This window comes from Muscardinus avellanarius, assembly GCF_963383645.1.
Source record: "Muscardinus avellanarius genome assembly, chromosome: X".
Classification (NCBI taxonomy): Eukaryota; Metazoa; Chordata; class Mammalia; order Rodentia; family Gliridae; genus Muscardinus; species Muscardinus avellanarius.
The window spans coordinates 24,250,693-24,271,699 of record NC_137792.1 but is presented as its reverse complement, the minus strand read 5'-3'; the positions used below and the strand labels follow the sequence as shown (position 1 = coordinate 24,271,699).

The 21,007-nt window shown below is 37.0% G+C and overlaps 1 pseudogene across 1 annotated transcript in view; it reads left to right on the top strand.

The window, feature by feature from the left end:
• The window catches only part of LOC308278829 (BTB/POZ domain-containing protein KCTD18-like), a 143,311-nt pseudogene that overhangs the window by 39,237 nt on the left and 83,067 nt on the right, over positions 1–21,007 (top strand). The window contains exon 8 of the transcript in view: positions 482–581. The product of the transcript in view is annotated as a BTB/POZ domain-containing protein KCTD18-like (transcript). The remainder of the gene's footprint in view (positions 1–481; positions 582–21,007) is intronic.

Genomic DNA, 21,007 nt, shown 5'->3' with positions numbered 1-21,007 from the left:
ACTTGTTGTTATTTACACAAATTAATTCACGTCCTAACTTTTTCTGGATAACGAAGGTTATTCCACATTTACCACACTTTTTTCCAGAAACCTGGCAACAAAAACAAGTTGTTTTATGCTATTTTCCATTAGATGATAATTATGAACTTTGTACATCTCTCTCCAGTTGTATTCTTTTAAAAGTTAACCTTAGCCTTGTACATGTTGTTTTGTTTAGCGTCCTTGTTCCTGGTTTTAATCTTAAATAAAGGGACAAGAAATGCTACTTTTTTTTTCAAAGGGGGAAAAATCTGAAAAGCCACTTCAACAAACCCAAATACTGCAATAGTTTTATTCCACTTCAGTAACCTCTTCTATTTGTTAGGAGCTTTGATTCGAGCTAACAAGGTTATCAGATTGTATGTCTATTGTCCTGTTATGACTTCCTTGGCTGGATTCCTGCAGTAAACAGTGCTGATGTGTTGTTTTGTTCTCCTGGCAGCACAAGAGGGAGTAAAAGGAGGAGGGTCTGTGGAGAGGGACGGGGTCACAGAGCTGTCAAGGCTTTCCCAGTGGCAGAGCTGCAGCAACTGCTACCTTCGGTCTATTCTAATCACTGCCTTAATGTGCTGACCTTAGGGCCAGGTCCCCTTCAGTGGCCCGGAAATCGGGACTAAAACTCTGTATGTTTTGTTCTTTTGAAGTAAATGCTGAGAGCAGTCAACAGAAGAGATAGAATAAGAGGGTGAAGAAGTGGCAGGAGAAACATTGAATCTGGTCAAGGTGAAAAGAGCTTGGGCCTCAATTCAGCACAGACCTAATTTTTCCCCTTAATTCTCAATTCACAATTTACTCACCAATTTGTTTCAGATAAATTCACCAAGGGATAAAGGTGGTTATATTTAGCAGAGATATTTAAATAAAAGATTGTATGAAATCTTACCTAATAGGTAATGAGAAATGAAAGGCATATTTTGTATATCTCCCCAAGGTTTCTTATATCCCATTGTGTCCTTATTGTTATTATAAAAAATGTAGTAATTGCAGTATGAAGAAAATTGGTTGAATGAAACCTAATATTTTTAGATACCTCTTAACTGTGTCGTCTCATCTCAGTTAAATATCCCAAATGACAATTGGTACGTACACGATGTATTAGTTTCTGGATGCTGCTATAATAAATTGCCACAAATATATTGACTTGTTTTAACAACACAAATTCATTGCCTTACATTTTTGGCTGTCAAAAGTTCAAAATGGTTTTCATGGGGCTAAAATAAAAATGTTGGCTCATTTCCAGATTTCAGCTGCCTTTCTTTTTAAGGCCCCAGGTAAGAATCCAATTACTTGCCTTTTCCAGATTGTAGAAACTGCCCTCATTACTTAGTTGTGAAACACTCTATCTTTAAAGCCAAAAATGGCCAGTTGAGTCTTCTTGTGATGTTCTCTCTCTGGTTTTGATTTTTCTGGCCCACATGTTCGTGTTATAAGAACCTGTGATTACATAGTATCTGTCTGGAAAATCCAAAATAATCTAAAAGTCAGATGATTAGAAACCTTATCTCTACCTGCAACCTAAAGTATCTCTTGACATGTAACATAACGTATTCTTGGGTTTTGGACATCTTTGTGGGGCTTGGTGTTCTACGCACTAGCCATTGTATAGTCAGAAGTAGTAAATATTATTAGGAAATTTGTAGAGATTAAACTTTAGCTGTATTAACACAGTAAAATAACATTTGCTAGAGTACATGTTGACAAATAAGGCAAATTTCAAAGACTCAGGTTTATATCCATATGTGCTCACATTATTTTCTACTTTGTAATTTAATCCAGGATCTTCACAAAATACAGTTTCTCACACAAATATCAGGCTGTTGTGAAGCTCAGTTGTTTTATCTGTTTATCAAGCTAAATAGCTTTTGATAAAAAGAATTTACAGAGCCAGGCGTGGTGGCGCACGCTTGTAATCCCAGCATTTGGGAGACTGAGACTGGAGGATCGCGGTTCGCGGACAGCCTCAGCTACTTAGCAAGGCCCCTTGCAACTCACTGAGACCCTGTTTCAAAATATATAAGGGATAAAAAAATAGGACCGGGGGTGTAGCTCAGAGGTGGAATGCCCCTGGGTTCCAGCCCCAGTATTGCAAAATAAATAAATAAATAAATAAATAAATAAATAAATAAGTCGGGGGTGTAGCTTGGAGGTCGAATATCCCTGGGTTCCATCCCTAGACCTGCAAAAAAAAAAAAAAAAAAAAAAAAAAAAAAAAGAATTTACAGAAGCCAATTTCAAAATACATACATAGTCCTTATCTTGTATTATTGAGGTTTTGGAAGTAGGGGATGCATTATGATCACAACAAATATTTACAGTCTCACAAGATTAAATGATGTACATATTCTTAACTTGAAACGTAATCTTTTGTTTAAACCTGTGATATTTTCATCTTCACTTAAAATATCTAGCGAAAAGGAGGCAGTCTTTAACCAAAAGTAGTCTATTTTCTAGAACATATTGTAAAATTAAAAGGGTTGATTATATAACTGATGGCTTTGAGAAGTTTTATTAAGTTCCTTTATTCCATTAACAATTCCAAAGTGTAGTGGAATTTTTCTATCCATTTATTGATGTTTTGGTGCAAAATTTACCTCAGATCAATTAAAGATTAAATTCCAAGCCGGGCGTGGTGGGACACGCTTTTAATCCCAGCATTCGGAAAGCTAAGACAGGAGGATTGCGGTTTGCAGCCAGCCTCAGCTACTTAGTGAGGCTCTTTGCAACTCAGGGAGACCCTGTTTCAAAATAAAGAATAAAAAATTGGGCAGAGGGTGTAGCTTGGCGGTAGAATGCCCCTGGGTTCCATCCCCAGTACCACAAAAAAGATTAAATTCCAACCTAATATGTTTATCTTCATTTTGAGGTATCTTGTTACAAGTGTCATTGAAGAATTTTGAGACAAATTCATGCTAATAATTTTGAGGTAGATGTTCTTGTCTTTACTAGAGCAATAGATTCCCAAGAAACAACTATAAGTCTCATACTCTTCAAACTTATTTTCTATACTGGGTGACTTAGCAAAATGCATCATCTTAGCATATCATGTCTGTGTGGTTCAGTCCCTGCTGGAAATTTCTCCGTGGACTGACTTCCCACTACTTCTCACTTGACACTTGATGCTTCCTGATTTCATATCAGACTTCCTACCATTCTCTCTACAGACTGCATTGTGTCAAGACTTGAATCCTTCCTTTTGTTGTTTCATCTAATTGGAATACCTTGCCCAGTCTCTTTCATTGGGTTGCCCCTACTTATGCAACAAGACTTTACTTAGGTATGGTTTCTCCTGAGAATTTTCCCTCTAACTCTATATTCAACCCAACTGGGGCTGGTAGTTCCTTTCACCTTAGTTACCTTCAGTTTAGTGTTTGTTCTCTTTTGACTTTGTGAATGCTGTCTTAATCTCTAGTTTTCCAACTAATTACGGAGGGCGTCTAACAGGCAGATATTGAAGACATCAGGGATGGCTGACCAAGGCAAAGTCTGCACTCTGGACTAGAGAAAAACTAAATAAGAGTGACATCCTGCAACAGGATCAGAGCTATGAGTGTCTAGTTTGGTCTTTGGTCCCAAAGGGACTAATGAGATCATGAATGTTCTTTCTGACATCAGAAAGGTCAGGAAACCAATCTTTAGATTTTCAGCCTATATTATGTCTCTCAGATTGTTTTCTTCTGTGTAAAGTGGGACCACTGCTTTTTTATTGAACTACAGCTTGCACATTTTAAGTGGGCTTCACTATATTAGAATCAAGTCAACAAACTTATCTTCATAAGTCTTTAAAATTCAGGTTATACTTTCTCTTAGCTCAAATTTTTTAAAGTTAATACTAATAGGTCATGTTTCTCAATCATTAGAAAGATTTGCAAATACTAAGATATTACTGCCAAGGTATAAAAAGAATGTTAAAACTTGGGAAAAAATCACTGGAGCTTCTGTTTGGTGATGGGTTTTTCACATGGCCGTTACTAAGAATTTTTTACAGGCACTCTTAGACTAAATGAGATGGTGATGTAATTACTGGCTTGAAGATTAGGACTGAGTAAAAAGTGGACAAGTTGGACATATTTGGAAACAATTGATGAAAGCTACATGTAGGCTTAACTTTACTAAACTTCTCTATTTAGCTAAATAGAAACTGCCATACTTGCTGAGGCCAAATGATAATAGTCCTATCTCTCAGCAATAGAGAATATCTCGGCTTCTGAGAAGAACTAAGATACTGAAGAGAGCATTTATTTACCTCATTTAGCATGCAAAAAAACTGTTTGCAAGATGGTGGAATAGTATTGGAGCTAAGGTCATCTAAGCTAAAAGAAACAGCTATACAGTAAATGTATGTATGCATATTTATGTGGATATATGCAAATCCATTTTTGTTATTGTGGGAATCTTGTTATTTTCACAGGGGCATTCTACCTATGAGCTACACTCTCAGCCCTTCTTATATTATATTGTTATTTTTTATTTTTTTGTGGTATTGGGGATTTAAACTGGGGCATTTTACCTCCAAGCTATACCTACATCCCTATTTTTTATTTTTATTTTGAAACAGAGTCTCACTAGGTTGATGAGAGTCTCACTACTCGCTAAGTCTGTCCTTGAAAAATTCTGATCTTCCAGTCTCAGCCTCTCAATTACTGGGATTACAGGTGTGTGCCTCTATGACTGGGACTTATTTTTTATTTTAAAATAGCATCTTGATAAGTTGCTGAAAGCCTCACTAAGTTGCTGAATCTGGCCTTGAACCTACAATCCTCCTGTCTCAGTTTCCTAAGTACTGGGATTACAGGTCTGTGCTACAGTGCCTGGATGCAAATTTTGTTTGAAAGGTGTAACATGACGTAAAAGTATCTGAAAGACATTTTTACCCAGCCCTATAATCTAAATAATAGTTTTTTAGTTTTATAAAATAGGAAATAAAATAATGAAAACTTATTTATATTAGGGCTATTATATAGAAAAATGCTGTATATAAAAGGAAATAAAAAGCACATGCAGTTGACACCATTTTTATGAACTGAATTTTGTGTGACTTTTTAAATCAAGCTTAGATGTGTATGGGGATGAAATTATAAAAAAATCTCTTTAATTATTAAAAGTAAAATTCTATAATTCATATTTTCACTCAAACATACCTTGTCTTTTTTTTTTCTTGGTACTGGGCTTCCTGGAAGCCCTTCTACCTCCGGGCTACACTCCCAGACCTATTTTTACACTTTTATTTGGAAACAGGGTCTCCGAAGCCGCGTGGCTGGCTTCAAACCTGCGCGATCCTCCTGTCTCTGCCTCCCAAGCGCGGGGATTACAAGCGTGCGCCACCACACCTGGCATCTTGGGAGGATTTAAAGACTTTTCTCCTCTTTATAGAATGGACTATGGTGAGTGGGACGAGGCAGAGAATTTTGGATACCAAGAATTAACTTCATGTGATATGGTTAGAGCCTTTTAAATGTAAAGGCCAGCAGGCCAGATTCTAGTTACTTCAGTGAAAAGTTATAAAAAGTTATAAAATGCAGCAGTGTTTATTTTTTCTGGTACTCTATCATCTAAAAATTTCAGTTAATGGGTTCTTCCACACAGATCACGGAAAACTGCTAGTTTCACTAGTGATCTTGAGGTTCTGAAACACCCTGAAAGGTTTTCCAAATTAGCAAATGAAGATACAGTGTTTTCAGTATCATTTTTAAAAAACTTTTTATTGGTATTTTGTATTCATACATCTTAATGGAGAACAAGACAGTGGAGGCATACATGCACACATTGCCCAGTTAGCCCTTACCCAATTCTCTCCCCATTCCCTCTTTAATATTAAACATACTTAATAAAATTTAAATGCTTTAAAGCTGGGTGTGGTGGCACATGCTTGTAATTTCAGTACTTGGGAGGCTGAGACAGAAAATTGTGGTTCAAGGACAGCCTCAGTTACTTAGGCCCTTTGCAACTCAGTGAGACCCTGTTTCAAAATAAAGAATAAAAAATAGGGCTGAGAATGTAGCTTAGAGGTAGAATGCCCCTGGGTTCCAACCCCAGTACTGCAAAAAAAAAAATTAATGCTTTAAAAATTGAGGACTAAATTATAGCACAAACATATAATACCTTCAATTTAGCAGATTACTTGACTAATCATAAATATAATTACAACTTAGTGAGATCTTGTTTGCAAGTAAAAAAAAAATAATAAATAGGGCTATGCCTGTAGCTCAGAGCTAGACTGCCCCTGGGTTCAGTCTCTGGTTACACACACACACACACACACACACACACACACACACACCACAAAACATACATACACAAAAAATATTTTAGAATATACCTAGTGAATATGACAGTGATGGTGCTGTTATAATAATAATTCATACAAAGAATATGGCCTTGTCCACACCAATGTGTCAATTTTGCCATGAACTGTAGAATAACAACTCTTGTTGATAATTGTTAGCCAGATGTTGTATGTATGTATGTATGTATGTATGTATGTATGTATGTATGTATTGACACTGGAGATTGAACCCAGAGGCATTCTACCTCTGAGCTAAACTCCCAGCCTGAATTTTACATTTCTTACTTGGAAACAGGGCCTCCCTAAATTGCCAAGGCTGGCTGAAAACCTATGAACCTCCTGTCTCAGCCTCCCTAGGGCTGGAATTACAAGAATGTGCCACCACGCCCAGCTAGCTAGATGTTCTAATAAGTGGATATCTGTGGCTAATAGCATTCAATTTATTTTCAGGGCCAATTTTCTAATTAGTTGTCTCTGTAGGTATTTTCTTTCTCTGTGAACCACTAAACCCTCCTCAAACTGTAAGCTACATTAGAACAGCCAGCATTTCCAGTTGGGGGAAGGACTGTCTTCAGTCTCTGGCACACAGTTCTTATAGTTTCATTCTAGAATGTTACTACAAGCACTGAAAAGCATGTCTTCATTAACTCTATGCACTGTATCTCATGTTCATCCATAGGCTGATTATTCTGTTGTATCTTTAATCCATTGTGTGCCCTTCTCTGTCTCATTCTGTGTTCCTAGGAGTCTGACCCCTGAATAAACCTCCTGGGCTCACTGATTGGATGGGTTTGGCCAGTGGGAGTCCTTAACAGGAGGTCAGTTGTTGGGAGAAGGAAAGGTGAGGATATTTCTTCTCTGCCTCTTTCTTTCCCTTGCCCTTTCAGCCCTAAAGATGGTAATGGCTTTTCATTGTTCCAAGTCCATTGGTGCCTCATTTTGCTAAGATTTGCTTTCAACACTCTATTAAAATCTCTTAATTATGATTAAAAATTTCTTAAAAGGCCTTGATAAGAACCTTGTTTTTTTTTTTAATTAAAACTTTTAGCCTGGCGTGATGACGCATGCTTGTAATCCCAGCATTCGGGAGGCGGAGACTGGAGGACTGTGGTTCGTGGATGGCCTCAGCTACTTACTGAGGCCCTTGGCAACTCAGTGAGACCCTGTTTCAAAAAATAAAGACTTTAAAAAAACAGGCATAGCTCAGAGGTACAGTGCCCCTGGGTTCCATCTCCAGTACCATACACACATAAAAATTAAAACTTTAAACATTTCTACTTAGTATTTAAATCAAGTTATTTTGATAAATAAAATTAATGAACAGTTTCTGGAGACTCTGAGAGTCAAGAAAACTGGCAAACAGGCTGTCTTAGTGCTTTGTTATAGACTTCATTCTAGTCTTTCTGCATTTGGTCTCACTTGGACCATTGAGGCTTGAGATGTAGGTAGTCATTTCATTCCACTGCTCAAAAATTTGGGCTACCCATCATTCTCAATACCTATGAGGTTCCTCAGGACTGGCCTGCTGACTACATGTCCTACATGTCCAATATTACCTCCAGATATTCCTCTCGTCTTGCTCAATGGAATCACCTGGAGCTTTCTAAGCACTGTCTATTCTCTGGTCAAGCTGTGGACTCCTTGTCCTGAAATGTACCAACATACAATATTTACCAGCACCTTGCTTCAAAATAAAGAATAAAAAATAGGGCTGGGTGTGTAGTTTGGAGGTAGAATGCCCCTGGGTTCCATCCCCAATACTGCAAAAAACAACAAATAAAGTGTAAAAATAGGGCTATAGCGCTAGGGGTGTAGTTCGGTGGTACAATACCCCGGGTTCAACACCCAGTACTGAAAAAAAACAAAACAAAGAAATCAATGGGTCTTCATCCAATCACACAATGTTACAAAAGGCTAAAATTTTATGAGAGTCACTACATGATTAAGATATTTTTAATAGGATAAAACAGCTATGAATATATATATGTATGAATATATATATATATATATATATATATATATATATATAAACTTAACTGAGCATGTAAGGACAAATGGGACGGTTAGACAAATAAATCATTATTCTCAGTGCCTTTTTAAACAGAATTTATTTATTTATTTAATTTATTTTTGTGGCACCAGGGATTGAACCCAAGGGCATTTTACCTCTGAGAGCTACACTTCCAGCCTTTTATTTTTTATTTTTTTGAAACAGGATCTCTAAATTTCTGAAGCTGATTTTAAATCTGAGATCCTCCTGTCTCAGCCTCCCAAGTTCTGGGATTATAAGCATGCACCATCATGTCCAGCTTCAAACCAGGATTTAGACTACATTTTCAAAAAGAAATGTTGATTTGTTCTTATATTCATTTACTTTCTGAATTCACTAATAGAGGGGAGGGAATGAACATACACCTGCGTGCATGTATGTTTACTTTACAATGAGCCTCACTGTGATGTAGAATTTCAGTTCACTAATAAAAGTATTAATTAATTAATTTATTTATTTTTGAGGTACTGGGGGTGGAACCCAGGGGCATTCTACTTCCGAGTGACACCCCCAGCCCTATTTTTTTATTCTTTATTTTGAAACAGGGTTTCACTGAGTTGCAAAGTCACTAAGTAGTAGCTGAGGCTGTCCGCGAACTTGGATCCTTCTTTCTCAGCCTCCCGAATGCAGGGATTACAAGCGTGCGCCACCACTCCCAGCTTAATAATAATAAAAGTATTTTAAAAGTGAATAAACCAGGTGTGGTAGCATAATCTTGTAATCCAAGTGCTTGGGAGGCTGAGACAGGAGGACCATAGTTTCATGCCTCAGCTACTTAGCGAGGCCCTCTGTAATTTAGTGAGACTTTGTTTCAAAATAAAGAATAAAAAATAGGGATGGAGTGTATAGTTTGGAGGTAGAGTGCCCCTGGGCTTAATCCTCAGTATAACAAACAAATAAACAAAAAGAATAAAAACTAGTTTCTGATCCTAAATTGTTTATGGTTTAGAAGGAACCACAAAATATAATTATGTCACCAATATATCTTGCTTGATATGCTTAGTTACAAAATATGATGACACCACTCTTGAATCATTTAATTGTAATACTAACTTCTAGAATACTATGCATTTAGTAAATGATAAACAAAGGCTTGTAATTTGGTTATTATCTGTTGATCTAAGATTCTAACTGACTTTATACAACTAGGTTTTCTTAGGCAGGATGAGTTGAGTTTAAAAGTTTATTATGTATCTTCTAATATATTTGTATAATGTTTCCTATCTTGAGTAAAGCAATGGATGTTGAATTCTTTTTTTTTCCCTTTTTTGTGGTATTGGTGATTGAACAGGGCATTCTTCTTAGAACTACACTTTGAGCTCTGTTTTTATTTTTGTTTAGAAACAGGGTATCACTAAGTTGTTTAGGGCCTCACAAAGTTGCTAAGGCTGGCCACGCCATGCATGGCTGCTGTTGAATTCTTTAAGAAACACTTCTTAATTTAAAATAAATCAGTTCCAGGCATGGTGGTGCACGCTTGTAATCCCAGCATTTGGGAGGCTGAGACCTCAAATAAAGACCTTTATTCTTTTTTCTTTATTTGTTTGTTATACTGAGGAAGATTGCGGATCGTGGACAGCCTCAACTACTTAGTGAGGCCCTTTGCAACTCAGTGAGACCCTGTTTCAAAATAAAGAATAAAAAATAGGGCTGGAGGTATAGCTTGGAGATAGAATGCCCCTGGGTTCCATCCTCAGTACCACAAATAAGTAAATAAATAAATCAGCTCTGTTGTCTACTTCTATAAGTTTGACTTTTGTGGATTTCACATATATGTGGAATCTTAAAATATTTTTTTATGCTTGACTTATTTAGTATACAGTAGCTTCTAGATTTCATGTATATTGTGAGAAATGAAAGGATTTTCTTTTTTTGTGGTTCTTCAGATTTAAACCAGGGGCTTTCTACCTCCAAGTTACATCCCTAGGCCTGTTTTTTGTGTTTTTACTTGAAAACAGGGTCTTGCTAAGTTGCCGGGAGCCTTGCTAAGTTGCTGAAGCTGGTTTCAAAACTGTGATCCTTCTATCCCAGCCTCTCAAGTCCTGTGCCACCACACCCAGCTCAGAATTTTTTTATAGAAGTATATTGTTAAATCACATAAGATTTGACAGTCTCTTTATACATTTATATATTTATGTAGTTAGGTTGCTGCCATATCTTCGCTATTGTGAACAATTCCTGTATTGTTTTCAAGTTGTTTTTTTTTTTTTTTTTGGTGGTACTGGGGTTTCTGGAAGCCCTTCTACCTCCGGGCTACACTCCCAGACCTATTTTTATATTTTTATTTGGAAACAGGGTCTCTTATGCCAGCGCAGCTGGCTTCGAACCTGCGCGATCCTCCTGTCTCTGCCTCCCAAATGTGGGGATTACAAGCATGCGCCACCACGCCCGGCTGTTTTCTTGAAGTTTGATTAGATAGCAATATTAAGTGTATGTACTTAACACACACACACACACATACCACTGGCGGCTATCAATAATAATGGATGTGCTAATTTGTGGTAATCATTACAAAATGAATACATATATCAAATTATCACATTTTACTTGAATATATACATTTTAATATGTCAACTAAATATTTTAAAGGACATCAGAAAAGTTACTCCCATACAACTCCAAGATGCAGAAACTAAAGCTCTGAGTGTGTCACCCCTTCAACAAAACCCAGTAATATATAAATAATCTGTCTTAGCCTCTGAAAATACAACCTGAATTTTATTATGAGACAGCCTACTTGGGGGCATTCTAAGTGATCTTAACTGTGTGTGTGTGTGTGTGTGTGTGTGTGTGTGTGTGTGTGTGTGTGTGTATGTGTGTGTGTATGTATGTATGTAAGTGTGTGATACTGGGGAATGAACCCAGGGGCATTCTCTCGATTTACACCCCAGCCCTATTTTTATTCTTTATTTGGAAACAGGGTCTCACTAAGTTGCAGAGGTCCTCACTAAGTAGCTGAGGCTGGCTGAAAACCTAAAATCCTGCTGTCTCAGCCTCCAACTCCTGGGATTACAAGTGTGCACCACCATGCCTGGCTTTAATTAAAATCTGAACCTAGTTGTAAAAGGCAAAGGTTGAGTTCATCTCTTGGCTATCATGAATAGTGCTGTGATGAACATGAAACTGTAAGGTTCTCCTTCAACAGTGACTTCATTTCTTTAGATATACCTAGGAATGGGGTTGCTGGCTCAAATGGTAGTTCTATTTTTAGTTTTTGAGAAAACCCTATACTATCGACTAGTTAATAATAGTGTATTGATGTTTCAAAATTGCTAAAAGAATGGGAAAGGGAGGGAGTGGGAAGGGAGTGTGGGGGATGGGAAACTCACCAATTAGCGTGTGCAGGTATGTCTCTATTATTTTGAACTACACAATGATGGTGAGATTACAGTGTACCAATAAAACTATTTTTTAGAAAAGAATACATTTTTATATCCTTACCACAAAAAGATAAGTTGATGAGATGATGGAATGCTAATTAGCTTGACTGAGTCGTTCTTACAGCATATACATAAATCAAAGAATCACATTGTACCCCCAAAGTATACACAATTATTATTTATAAGTTTAAAATATATTAACAAAAACAGAAAAATTGGCTGATAAAGTAATTGTCATTTGAGAGTGTCATTTCCCAATTTCATCAACATAGAAGAAAAAACCATAAATAAGCAGGGAGAAAGACCAAGGAATTTATTTTTAGCTAGACAAATTTAAATAGATAACTGTTCAAGATGCAACCTATTCTTTATCTTAAAGTTTTTTTTTTTTTTTTTTTTTGGTACTGGGGATGGAACCCCCAGGGGCATTATATCTCTGAGCTACAACTCCAGCTCTATTTTTTAAATCTTTTAAGTTTTGAAACAGGGTCTCACTGAGTTGTGAAGGGCCTCACTAAGTAGCTTAGGCATCCTCCTGTCTCCTCCTCCCGAATGCTGATATTCCAAGCCTGTACCACCATGCCCAGTTTTCAGAGTTTTTTCTACCTCGGTGTGGTAGCATGTTTGTAATTCCAGTACATGGGAGGTTGAGACCGGAGGATCACAGATTTGTGGGCAGCCTCGGCTACGTGTGAGACCCTCTGCAACTTAGTGAGACCCTGTTTAAAATAAAGAATAACATAGAGCTGGGGGTGTAGCTCAGAGATAGAAAGCCCCTGGGTTCAATCCCCACTACCACATACACACACAAAAATTTTTCTTCTGTTTTCAAAGTCTAACTTTGAAAATTTCATAATGATTTTAAATACACAGACATTTCTCAAGAAGTATTATGACATAAAGTAACCCCTCCAATTTCTAATCTCACAAAATTCATTAGTTTTTGTAAAAATATTTTGCAAATTGGTACTCTTTATAATCATCAGTAAAGAAATTTTGAATTGTTGACAAGGTTTTCTGCAGTTAGCAAAGTATGTCATTTGCTTCCCAACACTTTCAAATTAACTACAACATAATTGGATGTTAATAATCGAGTACAAAATAAGCACATTGTTGGATACTTTCCCTACTCTCCAAAGGTTAGATTGTCACAAGAAAGTAATAAAAGTTATCTTTAATAATGTAAACTTTGGTAAGTTATATAAATAAATAAACCACTGAATGAATTGCAGTACTTAGTTTTGCATCTTTGCTATTTATAGGGATGTAGTCAATATTTTCTGAATCAGAGTACCATCACTTTAGAGAAAATACTTTATTCTAAGGAATTTTATTTACTCCTGTGGTCAATTCAATGTGAGATTTACATAATTGACAATTTATGTACATTACATAAATAATGATTTTGTATAGGCTATAAATGGGTAGGGTTATATTTTAAAATGCCGGAAGATGCACTAAATTGAAAGTAAACAGATAGACCTAAGAATTCAAAAGAGCTATTGGATATATAAGAACTTGAAGAACATTAGTGGAAAGAAGACTCCACTACCCACAAATGTCAGTGCTTGATTTTGCAAATAGTTGAGAACTTCTATCATTTTATATTCAGGCATCTTCTTGGATCAGGCTTATTATATATATATAGATAGATAGATAGATTATCTCTATTTCCTCCAAGTATATAATCATTAAACTGACAAATAATGTTCTGTCAGAATATCTGATTTGGTCAGTGCTTACTATACTTCTTTAAATGTACAGTTATCTAAATTTACCATTACTTTAGGTAATTTTTAGAAGTTACTTTATTGGAAAATACTAATGAACCTTCAGCCCTGTGTTTGATTTCTCCTCAGTATATCTTATTTGCTTTGGTGTTCACTAGGTATCTTTATGATTTTATAAGGATACAGAAAGGATGTCCCCTCTTTTGTGGACCATTTTGATGACTACATCGATTCTGATCCAGCCTTTGAGTAAGTTGCACAAGGACCAAACGAATGATTTGATGCAGTTATCGGTAGAGATATCTGGCTTGTACTACTATGTTATTTTAAAAGCAGAATATATAGTCACTGAGATGAAGGAAAGTACAGTTGAAAGTCCCCCTTCTACAAACAAATAAAATAAAAACAAATTCAAACAATTATTGTTCTTTTGTGAAAAGGACCAGTTTGAGGTTAATGTGACATTATCGATGAAATACTGCAAAACCTTTTGGCCTTGGAAGGTATGTCAACATGCTGCCAGCTTTGGGTTACCTTAGTAACTAATAGAATAAAGCCTGGCAAGTATTTAGTGACCAAGGAAAGTAGAAAGCCATTTAGATGTTCTAAGTGGAATCACAATAATTTTTTTCATTGCATTAAACCAGTTTGTTTTCTATCTTTGCCTCATATCCGAGCTTTTAGAATAGCTAAAAAGGGTTTGAAAATAATGTGGTTAAAAAATAAAAGCAAAATTAATATCAGGAAACCCAGAACAAATCATTGTGTTTCAGACATAATGGTAGTCATTTGTTATTATGAAGTTTGTACAAAATGCTGACTTGGTCAGCATTAAAATGAAGAATAAATAACAGAAGAGGTGACATGAGATCGTTGAGGTCATTAGAGTTTTAGTTTTGAAAGATAAATCCTTGGGTTTAAAGCAGTCAAGATAAGAGCACTTTTCAGTGATATCTTGGTATCATTGGAGACTTTGAAAGTTATTTTAGTGATCGTCTTTACACAAATCACTAGGCTATGTGGGAGGTTTTGAATTATTAGGGACTCGGAGTTTTATACTTTAGTCCCTCCTTTTTCCAGGCAATGTGAAGGGTCAAAGATGTCATCAAGCTAGTTAGGGATGGAGCAAGAGGAAGAACAATTCACTATTTGACTGGATAATCCCCCCCCCCTTCCACTCTGCTTTCTCACCAACATCAGCATGAAATATATCAGATCTGGCCACTAAGTTATGCCAGTAAGCAGGTTGACCATTTTTATGATTTTTTATATTTTTGGTCTGATCGCCATCGAACACTTGCTGTCTCAGCATGGCTCAAGCAAAAGTAAGATTTTGTTTTGTTTTGTCTTGTTGAACAGCGTAAGTGAAATACAATTTACATACCATGAAATTCATTCATTTTATTTTTACTGGTGCATTTTAATCATACATCTTGATGAAGTTCAGGGTATAATAGAGGCATACATGCACATAGCACATTTTAAATGTACAGTTCAGTGTGGGTGTGCTTTTTCTGCACATTTACAGAATTGTGTATTTATCACTACAACCTCATTTTAGAATATTCCTATTCCACTAAAAGAATCATTATAGTATTAACACACGCTCCTCATTCCCAGCCCCTGCTTTAGGCAAACTCTCATCTACTTTCTGTCTTTATTTATGGATTTGACTATTCTGAATTTTTTTACAGAAATAGAATCACACAAGGGGCACTTGATTAGCATGTGCAAAGACCTGGGTTTGATCCCCGGTAATAGAAAAAAATCACACAATATGTGGCCTTTTGTGACCGGTTTTTAAAAACTTAGCATGTATCTGTATTTCATTCTTATTTCTTATTTCCAAAAAATATGTCTTTGTATTGATATACCACCATTTGATGGCCATTTGGATTGTTTCTGTTATTTTCTTTGCTGCTATAAATAAGTAATACTGTTATGAACGTTCATGTATAAGTTTTCTATAGACATGTTTTAAGTCTTCTAAAGTAAATGCCTAGCAATGGTGTTATTTGCTAATGTGGATGCACCATTTAACCTTCCAGCAGCAAAATATGAAGGTTCAGATTTCTATACATCCTAACAAACACGTTATTGTCCTTCTATTTGGTGGTACTGAGGCAGGGCAGAACACCTGGGAATAGGAAGAATGAAAGCAGCCATCTGCATCCCCTTTCTGTGAAGTTGCGGAGATAAGCAGGAAGGTGAGAGACTGATGGGGCCAGAGAACCAGGGCCCTGGGCAGCCCACCGATGATCATTCAAATTAAGGGTTGAAACTGTGCAACAGTCATTGGTCCCCAAAGCCCAGTTCTGACCAATCATAAAAGAACAGATAAAAAAATCAGGAAGGTTTAAAGAGCCCACTCTCTTTCCAGAACCTGCCCCCGTTGAAACCAGGGGCATTCTACCTCCATGTTACCCTAAGCCCTTTTTATTTTTTTGTTTTGAAACAAGGTTTTGCTGAGAGTTTATCTGTGTTGCTGAGGCTGTCCTCGAACTTGTGACCCTCCTGTTTCAGCCTCTCAAGTCTTGGGATTACAGGTATACATCACAGTGCCTGATTTGTTATTTAAAAAAATATAGTCAGCCGGGCATGGTGGCGCACGCTTGTAATTCCCGCGCTTGGGAGGCGGAGACAGGAGGATGGTGCAGGTTTGAAGAGGATGGTGCAGGTTCGAAGCCAGCTGTGCTGGCTTAAGAGACCGTTTCCAAATTAAAAAAAAAAAAAAAAAATATATATATATATATATATATATATATATATATATATATATATGAATAGGTCTGGGAGTGTAGGCCGGAGGTAGAAGGGTTTCCAGGAATCCCAGTACCACCAAATATATACATGTATGTATGTATATATGTATGTATATATATATGTATATATGAATATATGTATATATGTATATATATGTATATATGTATATATATATATACAGTCATCTCATTTTGTTTTTTATTTGTATCCTCCTGAAGATTAATAATGTTTTATATCTTTTTATGTGCTTTTTGGTCACTTATATATCTTCATTAGAGAATTATCTTTAGGTCTTTTATGTATTTCTATTGGGTTGTCTTTTTTTTTTTTTTTTTTTTTTGCAGTGCTGGGGATGGAACCCAAGAAAATTTTACCTCTGAGCTACACCCAAAGCCCTGCTTTTATTCTTTATTTTCTGAAACAAGGTCTCACTGAGTTGCAAAGGGCCTCACTAAATAGTATCTGAGGCTGTCTGTGAACCGTGATCCTTCTGTCTCAGCCACCCAAATGCTGAGATTACAAGTGTATGCCACTGCACTCAGTTTTGGACTGTCTTTTAATTATTGAGTTGTAAGGGTTCTTTACATATTCGGGATACAAGTCTCTTATGTGTACAATTTGCAAATATTTTCTGCCAGTCTTTAGGTTGCCTTTTTTTTTCTTCAGTTCTGGGGATTGAATCTAGGGCCTCACGCATACTATATCCTAGATCAACCTTTTTCTATTTTCTAAATGTCTGACTATTGTATTCAGTTTCTGGAGGAGTTATGAATTAGTTTTATATTGCTGCTTAATACAGGACCACAGATTTAGCAAACTTATTTTTATACTTATATTTTTATGCCTTTATTGGTACATTATAGTTTTACATCATAATGTAAATCATGTTGACAGTGATATATATACATGCACACAGAACTTGGTGGGCCCCCATCTCCCCATTTTCCCCCTACCCAATACAGAATACTGAAATTGACATTAGTATATTTACATATGTACACACATTTGATGGTTCCATTAATAAACCTGTCTTCCCCTCCCCATTCCTTATACCACCTCCTTGGGTCCACTGAAGTTTCTTCTCCTTTATCTAGAGTCCTTCTGGTTATCCCAATTGCTCCCTAGTTTGTGCTTATTATAAAAAACATATGACCCTTCACTTGCTAGCAAACGTATTCTATCAAAGCTTCCATGGGTCAGGAATTGGGGCTTTTTAGCTGGAGTCCTCTGCTTAGTCTCTCAAAGGCTGAGAAAAAAATTGTCCGCCACCTGTGTCCTTATATGGAGGTATAAACACTGAGAGCATGACCTCAGTAACCCTGTTTCAGAATTCAACTTACTAGATAGAAATGATCTCCTACCAGGATATGAGGTTACTGGGAGAGTCTTGTAATAACCTGATAGTGAACTTGCTCTCAGGTACATTAGACATTCTCTTGGAATTTCCTAAGTGTCCTACAAAAGTGAGTCAGGGCTAGAAAATCTGCTACTATTGTCAAGGCAACCATGTTTCCATACTGGCCAGTCCTGGAAAGATGAAACATTTACAATGGCCTTACTATTGACCTGATTCTTTCCCATGCCTATTGTGGTCTGTTTATAATCTTTTCATTTTATCTGGATTGGATTGGAAATAATATAACTAGAATAATCACTAAGGCCATGTTACAAGATCTGTGATCAGAAACCATGAAATAGAAAAGAAACTATCTACTCCATAGACTCATAGTCCATGACTCATTGTCTTTTCAAGAACACAAAGTTCTTGGTTTAATCATGATATCTTTTTTGTTTCTTCTTAGTTCTTGATATCATGTAGCTCAATTAGAGAGAGCCCTGAAGCTCTTAGTCTCATTATTCATTTATTTGTAGTAGTACATTTGGTTGTACTCTATGTTGCATTCCAATACCTGTATGTGATCTTCATGTGTTCTTATTACTGCCTTTGAAAAGTTTTTGTTTGGACTGATGATTTGTCCTCCATTTCCACAGATTACATTCTTAGATGCTCGCAATCATAGGGCCACTGCAGTGTTCCCTCCAGAATGCTCTGTTGTTCAAGGTCCTCGCTGATGCTCTCGTCCTTGGCATTTACTGTCTAGCCTCCATAGATTCCGACAGCCATAATCTACATTTGGGCCACAGTGGAGAACAGCCCAAGGGGCTAACATTTTGAAAGCCAATACTTGTTGTTTTCATCTGAGTAAGGTAAACCCGACCCCCAAGGAGATCAGACTTAATTACTCCTTTAAGGTAGGCGAAGTAAACTGGAAAGTAGAAAAATAACAGTTATTTTTCTATAAGTTCTTTGCAGAAATTAGACTCAGATTATTCCTTATAAAGTTAATCTGCCTTGAATGATTCATTTATTGAATTTTCACAGAACAATTTTATTTATTTGTTTATTTGTTTATTTATTTTGGTACTGGGGATGGAACCCAGGGGTTCCATCTATGTACAGGCTACACCCTCAGACCTGTTTTATGTTTTATTTGGAAACAGGGTCTCTCTTTTTTTTTTGAAGATTTAAAGAAGTTTATTAAAAAGGTAGAAATACAGAAAATAGAAATACAGCTCACTGAGTTTCTGAGAGCATCACTAAGCTGCTGAGGCTGGTTTTGAACCTGCGATCCTCCTATCTCAGCCTCCCAAGTACTGGCATAACAAGTGTGCGGCACCATGCCTAGCCACAGAAGCAATTTTTAATCATTTTTCCATAGATTATAAAAGCGAGTCTAAGAGAGGTGAAAGGACTCAATTTAGTTTGCTCATCTAAGAAATAGTAGAGTTAGGATGAGAAACAAAAGTTGGGTGCAGTGGTAAATACTTAACTGGGAGGCTGAGGCATGAGGATGGCAGGTTCAAGGCCAACTTGGGAAGACCCAGTTTCAAATGAAAAAAATAAAAAGGCTGGCTGTATAGCTCAGAGGTAGAATGCCCTTGGAATCAAATCAATCCTAGGTAACTAACACAGACACAGACGCACACACACACACACACACACACACACACACACACACACACACACATTCTGAGAACAAAGTGCATATTTTTTGCACTACTCCACCTCATTTTTCCCACATAAGAGTTGGCCATATCTTTTCTTGTTTGTTTTGTTTTTGGTAGTACTGGGGTTCCTGGAAGCCCTTCTATCTCCGGGCTACACTCTCAGATACCTATTTTTTATATTTTTATTTGGAAACAGGGTCTCTTAAGCCAGCAGCTGGCTTCAAACCTGCACGATCCTCCGGTCTCCGCCTCCCTAGCTCAGGGATTACAAGCGTGCGCCACCACGCCCGGCGGCCATATCTTTAAAAAGGTTGCTTTTCCTTGATACAAGTGGATTCCGTATTTTGAAACATTTAAATTACAGAAGTGTCCTTAAAAAGAAAAAAAAATGTGAAAACTACGAAAAACTAATTCTTATTTATTTTTGCGGTACTACAGATGGAATCCAGGAGCCTTATATCTCTGCGCTACACCCCAGACCTATTTTTTATTGTTTATTTATTTATTTATTTATTTATTTATTTATTTATTTTTGCGGGTCTGGGGATGGAACCCAGGGGCATTCGACCTCTGAGCTAACCCCCTGCCCTATTTTTTATTCTTTATTTTGAAACCGGGTCTCACTGAGTTGCAGAGGGCCTCACTAAGTAGCTGAGGCTGTCCGCGAACCGCGATCCTCCGGTCTCAGCCTCCCGAATGCTGGGATTACAAGCGTGCGCTACAGAGTCTCACTGTGTTTCAGAGGACCTCACTAAGTAGCTTAGACTGGCTAAGAACCTTTAATCGTCCTGTCTCGGCCTCCCGAGTAGTGTGGGATTATAAGCATGCACCACCATGCCGGGTTTAAGAGCTAATTCTTAGGGAGAAATATATATATAAAAATAAAAAAAACCTAAACTGTACAAAAGGTAAAGCAAAAATCACTGTCCTAATTTTAAACACTATGAGGAGGAGTGAGATCGATAAGGAACCACGTACATGGCTCTTTGGGTCAGAGACATTGCTGGTCAATTGCTATTGAAAGTCAGATCATTTGTTGACGAGATCCTTCAGCCCACAAGAAAGATTACATTGACAATGACTGCTTTTGGGACACAGAGTAAAATTAACTTCTAGGTTATCCCCGTCAAGGACCATTAAGTCCTGAACTATGAGGGACACCGTGAACAAGTCATATTTTAACCTCCCATGAGCACACGGCCGGCAGGTTTCGCCCCCTCTCCTCCCTTCAACAAATCTGACCTTCACTGAAATTTATGTGAAAATGAACAGGGAAAAGAAAGCTGTGGCCCTGCCAAATTCTGTAGATGTTACTCATTTTAATTACTGGTATTTGGAAATTAAATGGCCTAGGGCTTGTTCGGCAATTTGTTTCAGGGGAAAAAAAAATGATTTAAGCAAGCCACAGGGTCCCAGCATCTTTTTACAGCAGGTGTTGAACAAGGCATTCATTTTTCTTTTTACGGAGTGTCCTTGTAAGCATAATAACAATTAGGAAGCAAGGCCTTCACATCAAAACCTCAGGCTCATTCCGACATTCCTCCTTGGGCTACTACTTCATGGCTTATAGTTCTTCAGCCTGCTTTGTAAAGGCACTTGAAATTTTCCTGTAAGTAACGTCACGCATGGAAGACTTTTTTGTGTGAAGGTAAAGATTTTAAAGGATGAAATGAAGTGTGTTTTAAACTTAATTTAACTACTTTTCTGTCCTCATGTTCTTCTCCCTTGATCTGGGTTTTAGTTACAATGCAAT